Source organism: Mus pahari, unplaced genomic scaffold (genome assembly GCF_900095145.1).
Source record: "Mus pahari unplaced genomic scaffold, PAHARI_EIJ_v1.1 scaffold_8748_1, whole genome shotgun sequence".
Taxonomy (NCBI): Eukaryota; Metazoa; Chordata; class Mammalia; order Rodentia; family Muridae; genus Mus; species Mus pahari.
Window position 1 is genome coordinate 21189 of NW_018392662.1, and position 10988 is coordinate 32176.

The 10988-nt window shown below is 42.0% G+C and overlaps 1 pseudogene; it reads right to left on the reverse strand.

Moving 5' to 3' along the window:
* Nucleotides 1-901: 901 nt before the first annotated feature.
* On the reverse strand, nucleotides 902-1819 carry LOC110315124 (annotated as a pseudogene).
* Nucleotides 1820-10988: the final 9169 nt, after the last annotated feature.

Sequence of the window (10988 nt, forward strand, 5' to 3'; positions counted from 1 at the left end):
GAGTGCACTCACCCTATCCTGAGTTAACCAGAGGTCTTGTTGAATATTCGTTGTGTGCCATCTGTCATTCTGAGTCTGCCTCTGCCCTTTGGGTATCCTGGCACAACTGCACACCATGCTGGACTGGAAGGAACGAAGCTTAGATGGGCAGGTGTGTTAGCAGAACCTTGTAGCCAGTGTGAGTGTAGGAGACACAGCCATTTCTGGACATGGTTTTCAGTGAAAGAGATATATGTATTGGGGGTTAAAAGGGTCTACATAAATCTTGCAATGAGGATGGGGGTATTTGGGGTGGGCATATATCATTGGCAGAGGCTGAGGTGCTGGGAATGCTTCATTTACAAGAAGAGGAAATCCTGGTGTTAGAGAGAGAAGTTCTTATAATGAGTTAGTAAGTTTAGCCTGAAAAATTGACACCAGCATACCTGACTACTGCACGTGTAGCAGAGGTGGGGCATGTACAAGCTATGTTCATGGGTAGTTCCAAGCTTAGAGTAAGGCAGGGACAGTCTTGTTCCTGGGGCATGTCCAAGCTGTGTGCATGGGTATTTCCATACTAGAGTAAGGCAGGGACAGTCTTGTTCCTGGGGCATGTCCAAGCTNTGTGCATGGATAGTTCCAAGCTTAGAGTAAGGCAGGGACAGTCTTGTTCCTGGGGCATGTCCAAGCTGTGTGCATGGGTAGTTCCGAGCTTAGAGTAAGGCAGGGACAGTCTTGTTCCTGGGGCATGTCCAGGCTGTGTGCATGGGTAGTTCCATACTAGAGTAAGGCAGGGACAGTCTTGTTCCTGGGGCATGTCCAGGCTGTGTGCATGGGTAGTTCCATACTAGAGTAAGGCAAGGACAGTCTTGTTCCTGCAGGTCTAAGAATGAGATTTTTGGTGTTTGAACACATTTTAACTTCACTGTTGCTCTGAATTGGCGCTCCCAGTCGCCTGGATTTCTGGCCCAACAAAGAAGAGCAGAGAACAAGGACCTTTGGGAATTATAATGATGGGGGTGGGATAGCTTGCACACAGAAGTTCTTTGGCATGCCTTAACCAGAGATGAGAGTACACAAAAGAAATGTGAAGAAAATTACAAATAAGTTATGAATATAAATGTTCACAAATGTGACCACCAGCATCAGGATGCTGCGGGCTGCTCTGGTCTCAGCCGTGGCCCCTTTGGTCCTGATTGGGGGTGTGTATGTGCTGAAGTCCTGATGGTGTCTGATCAGGGGAATCACTGTGGAGACACTGGTCTAGACATTGATGCCACAATGCCACGTGAAAACTGTAAGAAGCTCGTGTCTACACTGAACCCAGAGTTGGAATCAGCGTCATTGTGTGATTTCTGTGGACCACTGACTTCCATTGGGATGTAAGCATTAGTTAGGACATTCCACAACCAGCAACTGTAACAAGAATACCTCACAACCTCGGGGGATATTTCTTCAAGCATGGCCCTAGCCCATTTACTAGGATGCACAGTTAGAAACTGGTAGGTTCTCAGGGCACAGGGAAGCACATGTTTGTGCCTCGAGGCACCCCATGAAAAAAAGTACCTAAGTTTAAATTTTAGGTCTGTTGGGGGCTTCCTTGAAGCAAAAACTGTCACATAATATGGAAATTATAATAAAATAGTTTGAATGCATTGGCCACAGCCAGGTTGGTTAGAATGACCTGTATGGGCCTCAGTCGGGAGTCAGTCAAGATTGGAGAGAAATTTTGGACAAACAGAAGGATGTTGCCCACAGTCCCAACCACAGCATGGCAAAGCAGAAGGATCTGAAGAGCCAGATATTCCATGGTTTTCAGGGTTTCATTCTGAGACAACATGGAGTTGGCCTCATAGCACAGTAGTGTAAGGGTCAGGTTGGACAGTGCTGTCTTCAAGAATCTTCTCAGTCATCTGAGATTTTTCAATTAATTTGGACACGCTACAGGAGATTTTTCTGGAAAACGGTGAATGGACATTGATCCAGAATGTCAACTTCATACTAATTTTCCTTTCCCTTTACTCATGATTTACGTGTGTGTGTGTGTGTGTGTGTGTGTGTGTGTGTGTGTGTGTGTGTGTGTAATGCAACTCTATCTCTGCTGTTCAACAGTATGACACACTTTTTAACACAGCATGGGCTCTGGATATGTAAACATGAATGTTTGTAGACAGGAGTGCATTTTTGCTTCATGAGAACTGACATTATAACAATGTGTTAAGAAATACAAATTTGTTGTTGGAGAGATGATTCTGGATCTAATGACCTCTACTCAGCTTCATGGCACTTTATGCATGTATTTCTAGTCATACACACAAGCAAAACATTAATATGCATTAAATAAAATAAGTATATCTTTTAAAAGTATAATAATGGGATGGAGAGATGGCTCAGCATTTAAGAATAGTAACTTCCACCCCATATGAACTGGATTCAATTTCTACCAGCAAAATGTCTGCTCACAACTTATAAACAACCTCAATTACAGGGGATCTCCAACCTTCACAGTTATACATGCAGGCTAAACATGAGTACACATAAAATAAAGATGAATCTTCAAAAAATCACACAAATTAAATTTCATGCCTTATAAAAGAATATGAATGAAATATGTTCCCCATACATTAATCCATAGTGTTGATATATTTTTACATGACTCACAATAGAGGATAGAATGCAAAATATTTGTGGAAAATGTATTTGTTTTCTGTTCATACAGAGGAACCTTGGGTTACACGTTCATCTTCTATTTGGGAAAAATTCTGAGGAATCCAAACATGCCATTGATTCATAAATTTAAGAAGTTCATCTGCTTTTCTAAGGAATAGGGTGGTGTACACATATCTGTTTCATCTCCAATTTTTCTGAATCACAATGAAAAAGATGGACACCAACACCATCAAATGCTTTGCATTCATGGATTCATTAAATCTTAGTTTTACAAAACTCATTTGTTGCCTGCAACTTACTTCATTTATTTTGTTTTCCATAGGAACAATTAGCCTCCACCTAACAACTAAATTCTGTCATTTCACATATAGTCATCACATTAAGGAACATTTTCAGATGAGTTCTGAGTCATGAAATAGATATTTCTTTTTTTAATTAGGTATTTTCTTCATTTACATTTCAAATTCTATCCCCTTTTCTAGTTTCCTCTTGGAAAGTCCCCTATACACTCCCCCACCCTGCTCTCCAACCCACCCACTCCAGCTTCCTAGCTCTGGCATTGCCCTGTAATGGGGCATATAATCTTTGCAATACCAAGGGCCTCTCCTCCATTGATGGCTGATTAGGCCACACTCTGCAACATATGCAACTAGAGAAACAAGCTCTGGAGGTGGGGGGTATTGGTTAGTTCATATTGTTGTTCCTCCAATAGGGTTGCGGACCGCTTTAACTCCTTGGGTAGTTTCTCTAGATCAATCATTGGGGGCCCTGTGTTCCATCCAATAGATTGCTGAGCATCCACTTCTGTATTTGTCAGGCACTGGCATAACCTCACCAGAAAGAGCAGGGACCTTGCTGGCATATGCAACAATATCTGAGTTTGGTGGTGTTTATGGGATGGATCCACAGATGGGGCAGTCTCTTGATGGTCCTTCCTTCTGTCTCAGCTCTGAACTTTGTCTCTGTATTTCCTTCCATGGGTATTTTGTTCCCCATTCTAAAAGGAATGAAGTATCCACACTTTAGTCTTTCTTGAGTTTCAAGTGTTTTGAAAATTGTATTTGGTATTCTAATTTCTGGGTTAATATCCACTTATCAGTGAGTGCATGTCATGTGTGGTCTTTAGTGATTGGGTTACCTCACTCAGGATGATATCCTCCAGTTCCATCCATTTGCNTAAAAATTTCATAAATTCATTGATTTTAATAGCTGAGTAGTACTCCATTGTGTAAATGTACCATATTTTCTGTATCTTTTATTTAGCAAGTAGAGACTAGGTATGAAGGAGAGGATATAGAAGGAGCTGAAGTGGATTGTAACCCTATAGGAAGAATATCAACTAACTGGATGCCAGATCTCCCTGGGACTAAACCACTAAACAAAGAATACACTTGAAGGGACCCATAGCTCCAGATACATATGTAGCAGAGGACTGCCTTATCTAACATCAATGGGAGGGGAGGCCCTTGGTCCTGTGGAGGATTGATGCCCCTGCATAAAAGAATAAGTGGTCAGGTGGGAGTGGGTGAGTGGGTGGGGAAGCACCCTCATAGAGACAAATAGGAAGGGGGAGACAGTGGGTTGGATGGGGGTGAGTTGTCGAGAGGTAACTGGGAAATGGGATATCATTTGAAATGTAAACTAAATAAATGATTAATTAAAAAAGAAATGAATACCCAGATGTACTGTGTCAACCCTGATAGCCCAGGTCCTTTGGAACTTCCTGCTGCCCTAAGCCTGCATGTACTATTCTGCTGACTTGTAACCGCCTTGATGTGTTTGAATGAGCCAATCATATGTAACCGCGCCAATTCTCCCCATCCCCCGACCCTTACCCTATAAAAACCCCTAGCTTTTGGGTCTCAGGGTCGACTTTCTCTGTCTCCTGTGTGAGATACGTGTCGACCCAGAGCTCCGCCATTAAAACTGCCTCGTGCTTTTGCATCAATAAATAAATAAATAAATAAATAAATAAAATAAGAAAGAAATGGAGACAATCTTACTCTTTTAAAAGTAATTTTTTAACATCTAGAAGTGTTTCTTTTGTATACATTCATAATGTGAATATGGTCCCTGCAGAATTTAAAAGAGGGTGTCTGAGCTTCTGAAATTGAGTAACAAATATCTGTGAATTGCCCTGTGAGTGTTAGGATTCAACATAGGTCTTCTGTGAGAAAATTCACTTCTCTGAACCGCTGAGCCATCTCTTCATCCCCAATACTTTTAATCTTTTTTTAAAAAAAAAGTATTTATTTATATCACAAGTATTGCCCCCTTCCAGTCCCATCTTCACAAAGCCCCTCCCTTAACCCCTCCCCTTCTCCCCTTAGGATGTGGGGAATCCCACTGTGTATCCCCCATCCTACTTCATCAAGTCTCTGTAAGATTAGACACATACTCTTCGATTGAGTCCAGACAAGGCAGCCCTGTTGGAGAATGGATACCACAGCTTTAGGGAGAGTCTCTGCTCCAGTTCTTGGGGGACTCATATGGCGACTTGTCTGCATGTCTGATACATATTTGCCATGGGCTTTGGTCCAACCTGTGTATGTTCTTTGGTTCATGGCTTAGTCTCTGATGGCTCTCAGGTGTCCAGGATAGTCAAAACTTTTGGTTTTTCTATGGGATTCCTATTCCCTAATGGGCCTTCAAGTCTTCACCCAACTCTTCCATAGGAGTCCAGACCTCCAATCCTTGGCTGTGGGTATCTGCATCTGTTTCAGCTGCTGGGTAGCCTCTTAGAGGACAGTCATGCTAGTTTTCTTCCTGCAAGTATAACAGAGTATCCTTAATAATATCATGGATTGGTGCTTGCCCATGGGTGTGTTTTGAGTTAGACTGGTAATTAGTTGGCCCTTCCTTCAGTCTTTGCTCCATCTTTGTCCCTGTATTTCTTTTATGCAGGACAAATTTGGGGTCAAAAGTTTTATGAGTGGGTGGGTGTCCTTATCCCTCTACTGGGGTTCTTTCCTAGCTACAAGAGGTGGCCTATTCATGTTCCCACTGTTAGACATGTTGGTTAAGGTTACCCATATAACTCCTGGGAGCACACCCCATCCCAGGTCTCTAGGACTTCCTAGAGATTTCCCCCACAGCCTCTAGCAGCTGGAGATTTCCATTCATTCTCCTTCCACGCTGGGCCTCTCTCCTGTCTTTCCCTGCACCTGAACCTAACCCACATTTCTCTCCCCTTCCCCTCACCCACTCAGTTCTCTCTGAACCCTCTGCCTCCTCTTTATTTTGTTCACCCCTCTAAATGTGACTCAAGCATTTTTGCTTGGGACTTCCTTCTTGTTTAACTCCCTTGGTTCTGCAGGGTGTATCATGGGTATCCTGTACTTGCTGACTAATATCTACTTATCAGTGAGTACTTACCATGCCTGTCTTTTTGGGCCTAGTATCATCACCTAGAATGATATCTTCTATTTCTTTACACTTCCCTGAAAAATTCATGTCTTTGTTTTTGATAACTAAATAGTTTATTTACATTGTGTAAATAAACCCATTTTCTATATTCATTTTTCTGTTGAGAGACATCTGGGTTATTTCATACCTTTACTCTTTAATAATATAGGTTATTAGACACAGTAACGATATTTAATTTTGAATACAGTAACACGGTATAATTGCACCCTTTTTGAGTGTTCGTCAAATTATCTCATGATTATCATAGGTTTTAGTAAATAAATGTTCATAATTGAACGCAGTCCTACCAAATTTATTGTTTTTGAACATCTATCAGTGATTTTCATTTTTTTCAAGGTTAGCATATAGTGATGCAGCTCACAATGCTATTTTCAGTAGAATGTCCACTCTACCAGGTGATGATCTTAGGTGACACCTCTGCACCACTGCTAGCACCTGTGGGAAATAAACTGTGGATAGTTGGAGATCAGGATGCATGAACTCAGTGTAACCAGGAAAACAATGGTTTTCATGGTTTCAGTGGCAAAGTAACTGAAGGGAACTGTACAATGTGGAAGAAGGGAATGGAGAGATAGCTCAGCTGTTCAGAGCACAGGCTCTTTTTCCAGAGGACTTCTGGTTGATTCCAAGCCCCAAAAGGGTGACTTACAACCATTTGTATGTCTTAATACAGAAGATCTAATGCCCTCATGTGTCTTCTGTGGGTACTGCTTGCCTACAGTTCACATATATGCATAAAGTACACAGGCATACATACAAGTAAAACAAATACATATATAAAATAAAGAACAACATTTTTATAATGTTTACAAGGAGGGCAATCAGGATGGTAATTGGGTAAATGTGCTTACAGAGAAGCCTTTGNAGTCTTTATCCTGGGGATCCACAGGGTGGAGGGAATGATATGACAAGTGGCAGGAGAAATGAGAAAAGACAAACAGGTAAGTTATAAATCAAGGACCTTCCTTCTGCATTTCAAAGACAAAAAGTATAACCTCAAGTGCAAGATCCTAACACAAGATTCATTTTTATTTATTTTGTGTGTATGTTTGATATAATGTGTGTCATTGTACCACATGTGTGCAGTGCCCATGAAAGCCATAAAAGGGCATCAGGCCCTCTGAAATTGTAGTTATCAATAGTTGTTAGCAGACAAGAGAGTGCTGGGGATAGAATTTGATTTTTTTGTGCATGATAACAACTGATCTTAGCAACTGAACTATTTCACAAGTTATTCCTTTCAAGGCTGGATGGGGTAATCTAGTAGGAGTATATGGATCCCCAGGGTAGGCAAAAAGTCAGAGACAGCCCCACTTCCTATGTTAGGAGTTCTACAAAAATTCTAAGCTACAGATCAATAACATTTTTCAGTAGTGCTAGGTCAGACCCATGCTGGCTCAGTGATTGAATTCACTCTGTGAGCCCCTATAAGCCTTGCTTAGTTTATTTAATGGGTCATGTTCTTTGGTGTCCTTGACCACTCTGGTTCCTATAGTTCTTCCTCTCCCTTTTCCTCAGAGTTCCACAAGCCCCATCTAATGTTTGGCTATGTGCCTCTGCCTCTGCTACCAGCAGATGCTGGAGAAAGACTGTGTGAGCACAGAATATCATTCAAAAGTTTTCATCAGGCTTGGGTGGGTGGGTGGGTGGGTTGGTTGGTTGGTTGTTTTGCTAGTAGTGACTAGGTCTTGGGGCTATTCAGTTTCCAATTTCTGGGCATCTAGGCAGTGTCATACATGGGCTCCTTTGTGTTGTGTGGGCCTCAATATAGATCAGTCAGTGGTTGTTTACATCCACAAGCTCTGAGCCATCACTGCTGTAGCACAACTTGAAGACAAGTCAGGTTGTATTTGCAAGTTTTTACGGCTGGTGGACAAGTTCCAGCCCTAGAAACTTTTTCTGTTATAGGAGATGGTCATAACACATTCTGAATCATCCATTGCTTGAAGTACTAACTAGGGTCATACTCCTAAATTCCGGGTACTTTCCATTGTACTAGATTTCTACATCACTCCCCAAATGCCCCAAATTCCATTTCATTTGTGTCTCTCCCTTATTCTCTCTCTCTCTCTCTCTCTCTCTCTCTCTCTCTCTCTCTCTCTCTCTCTCTCTCTCTCATCATTTTTTCCATATCATTTTCCCTGCAGACCTGCCTATAGATCAACTGCAATAATCTGTTCTTTTTCCCCTTTAAAGGAGGATCCATTTACTCCCTTAAGCCCACCCCCCTTTCTTAAGCCTGTTTTTTACTTAGCTTTTTCCTCTCTGTGAATTGTAGTGATTATTCTTTTTATTTTTTTAAGATTTATTTTTATTAGATGTTTTATGCATTGACATTTCAAATGCTATCTTCTTTCCTAGTTTTATCTCTGAAAATTCCCTATAACCTCACCCTTTCCCTGCTCCCCAATGGACCCACTCCTACTTCCTGGCCCTGGCCTCTATACTGGGGGATAGAATCTTCGCAAGACCAAGGGCCTCTCTTCCCAGTGATGGCCGATTAGGCCATCTTCTGCTACATATGCAGCTAGAGACATGAGCTCTAGGGATATTAGTTAGTTTATATTGTTGTTCCTCCTATAGGGCTGCAGACCCTTTCAACTCCTTGGGTACTTTCTCTAGTTCCTTCATTACAGACACTGTTTTCCATCCAATAGATGATTGTGAGCATCCACTTCTCTATTTGACAGGCACTGGCATAGCCTCACAGGAGACAGTTATATCAGGGTCCTGTCAGCAAAATCTTGTTGGTATATGCAATAGTGTCTGGGTTTCATGGTTGATTACGCGATGCATCCCTGGGTGGGCCAGTCTCTAGATGGTCCTTCCTTCAGTCTCAGCCCCAAACTAGGAAGATTGCATACTAGCAATTTAATAGTACTCCTGAAACTTTTAGATAAAAGATAGACACACACACCCAAGAGGAGTAGATGGCAGGAAATAACAAAGCTCATGGCTGAACTCAATGATTTAGAAACAAAGAAAGTGACTGAAAGGATCAACAAATCCAAGAGCTGGTTCTTTGAGGAAATCAACAAGATAGACAAGCCTTTAATCAAACTAAGTAAAAGGGAGAAAGACAATATCCAAATAAGAAAATCAGAAATGAAAAGAGAGACATAAAAACAGACATGAAGAAAATCTAAAGAATCAGTTGGTCTTATTTTAAAAGCCTTTACTACACAACATAGGAAAATTTAACTAAAATGGATGGTATTCCTGATAGACTCCACTTATCAAAGTTGAACAAGGATCAGGTAAATAAACTAAAAAGTACTATAACCACTAAAGAATTAGAAGCAGCCACCTAGGGTGCAAACTCTGCGTACAGTAAGAAAGTGCCAAGAGGACTCTCCATGCCTCAGGCACCCTAGCACACACAGGATCTTAGGATCACTGGTGAGTGGAATGCAACATCTGTTCCAAAACAACCCAGAGGGGCTTGGGCCAGTAGTAACAGAGACACTGGAAACCCACCTGACCAGCAGCTGGGGATCGTTCAGGTTGGAGGCAGCCCCGCACCACCTGGGGCGCGAACTCAGTGGACTGTATCACAGTTCCCAGAGGACTCTCTAAGCCACAGGCACCCTAGCACACCCAGAATCTTAGGATCACTGAGGGGAGTTGGCCTCCAGAGAGGGCTCTGACCCTGGGACTCAGGAGAGAGTGCCATCTTGTATCCTGGGTCATTCAGAGACCAGTCCATGCAGGAGAGCTCGTGGGCCACAAAAGCAACAGAGCTTCTTGAACAGGGTCCCTTCCGGCCTTCATCTTCAGCCAAGAGGCAGAGCCGAGACTCAAAGCTCTGTGCAACTTCGCTGCAAGAGGAGAGCTTGCCTTCAGAGAGTGCCCTGACCACTGGGACTCAGGAGAGAGTTGGACTCCCAAGAGTGCTGACAGAGGCTAACAGAATCACAGGAGCAACAAGTTCCATCCAGAGACAGCTAGAATATCTAACACCAGAGATTACCATATGGCAAAGGGCAAGAAAAAGAATCTTACTAACAGAACCAAGACCATTCGGCATCATCAAAACCCAGTATGCCCACCACAGTGAGTCCTGGATACCACAACAAACCCGAAAAGCAAGATTCGGATCTAAAATTTTATCTCATGATGCTGGTAGAGGATTTTAAGAAGGGCATTAATAACTCACTTAAAGAAACAGAGGAGGACACTGTTAAAAGGTAGAAGACATTAAAGAGGAAACACAAAAAATCTCTTAAAGAATTACAGGAAAATACAAGCAAACACATGATAAAATTGAACAAAACCATCCAAGATCTAAAAATGGAAGTAGAAACAATAAAGAAAACAGAAAGGGAAGCAACTCTGGATATAGGAATCAGGAACCATAGATGTGAGCATCAAGAACAGAATACAAGAGATAGAAGGGAGAATCTCAGGTGCAGAAGATTCCATAGAAAACATTGACACAAAAATCAAAGAAAATGCAAAATGCAAAAAGATCCTAACTCAAAACATCCAGGACACAATGAGAAGACCAAACCTATGGAAAATAGGGGTAGATGAGAAGGAAGATTATCAACTTAAAGGGCTAGTAAACATCTTCAACAAAATTATAGAAGAAAACTTCCCTAAGCTAAAGAAAGAGATGCCTATGAACATACAAGAAGCCTACAGAACTCCAAATAGACTGAACCAGAAAAGAAATTCCTTTTTTTTTATTATTTTCTTTATTTACATTTCAAATGCTATCCTGAAAGTTCCCAATACGCCCCCACCCCCACTCCCCTCCCCACCCACTCCCACTACTTGGCCCAGGTGTTCCCTTGTGCTGGGTCATATAAAGTTTGCAAGACTAAGGGGCCTCTCTTCCCAGTGATGGCCGATTAGGCCATCTTCTGCTACATATGCAGCTAGAGACACAAGCTCAGGGGGTACTGGTTAGC